A 1,761-nucleotide genomic window follows, 5' to 3' on the forward strand; every position below is an offset into this window, starting at 1 on the left:
GTCACATGCGGAGTCATCATCATCGAATCGATAAACAAAAGGCTTTTTGACAACCCTGCATCAGTATGATGATATTTTTCTGGAACATAATTTTAAAAAGGCGTAAAGAGGTGAGCCTTTCAAATTTGTAATTTGAACTTTATTAACGATAATCTGTAAGTTCTAGCGTAACATTTGAAAAGGGCCTATCTGCAAAACGTAAACATTGAGAAATTCTCAATTGAAGATTCCGTACCATATTTATAATTCCTATTTTAAACCCATTCGCATTTTTACTAGTTTCATACCTGTGTTCGACACCCATTAAAGTCTGTTGCGTGGCCCATTATGTTTCTAATCTCAAATAACACAACAACTCGTAAAAATTGTTGAATTCAAACATCATCGGCAGATAGGCCCTATTATGAATCTTCAAACCAGTTAGGCCCTTTCAGTTAGGCCCTTTGATTGAACATGGTTTCAGTTAGGCCCTTTAATAATTTGCTAATTTTATTGATTTTTGAATTGGTTTGCATAAATCTTGAACAAAATTTAGCGATTATGTGAAAAAACACTATATAATAGCTAAATATTGGAAATTTTCGGTTGAAGATTCAGTACCATATTGATTATTCCTATTTCAAACCCATTCGATTTTTACTAGTTTCATACTTGGGGAAGATCCAAAAATGACGTCCATCGTTTTTCGGGATTTCTAGAACCCTTCTACCACCTCTGTCACGCTTTTTCTAATACCCAATCCATGCACTGTCACATTTTCGTACATCCCCCCATTGGAGGAGGCCCCAATTGATGGACGTCATTTTCGGATAACCCCTTGTGTTCGACACTTATAATGGTCTATTACGTGGCTCACAACGATTTGAATTTCAAATAGCTTGTAAAAATAGTTCAATTCAAACATCATCCGCAGATAGGCCCTTTTACGAATTTTCAAACCAGTTAGGCCCTTTTTGAATTTGCTAATTTTATTGATTATTGAAGTGATTTGCATAATTCTTCGACAACATTTGATGATTATGTGAGGAAACAACACAATATCATACAAGCTAAATATTGGAAACTATTCTATACAAAATCAGCAACATATTGATTATTGATTTTTTAAACCCATTAACTTTTTTTTACTAGTTTTATACTTGTGTTAGACACTCATTATGGTTTATTACGTGGCCCAGAACGTTAGTAATAACGACTCGTGAAAATGGTTGCATTCAAATATCATCAGCAGTTAGGCCCTTCAATGAATCTTCAAACCAGTTAGGCCCTTTTATTAAACATAGTTCCAGTTAGGCCCTTTTGGAATTTGTTGATTTTATTGCTTATTGAAGTGATTTTCATAGTTTTTAAATAAAATAAAGCGAGAGAAAAACAATGTAATAGCTAAATGTTGGATATTCTCGATTGAAGGTTCAGTACCTTATTGATTATATCTATTTCAAACCCATTCACTTTTTTACTTGTTTTATACTTGAGGGCCTTCCTTAGCCGAGCAGTTTAAGCACAGACAAACAGACGTCACACTCTCATCGATGTCCATCGACCACCTTTTTAACGGCCGATTCAAATATATGGTAGGTGGCCAATCCACCACCCGCAGCGCTCGCATCGTTTTTGTTCGCGTTTGACGTTTACACACTACCGCCATCTGTTGGTCCATCGGCCAAATACACCGATTTTAGCATTGGGCGTACATGTCATCGTGACTATGATTTTGATCGGGATTTGTTCTAAGTGTTACGTCTGTTTGTCTGTGGTTTA

Source organism: Aedes aegypti, chromosome 2 (genome assembly GCF_002204515.2).
Source record: "Aedes aegypti strain LVP_AGWG chromosome 2, AaegL5.0 Primary Assembly, whole genome shotgun sequence".
Classification (NCBI taxonomy): domain Eukaryota; kingdom Metazoa; phylum Arthropoda; class Insecta; order Diptera; family Culicidae; genus Aedes; species Aedes aegypti.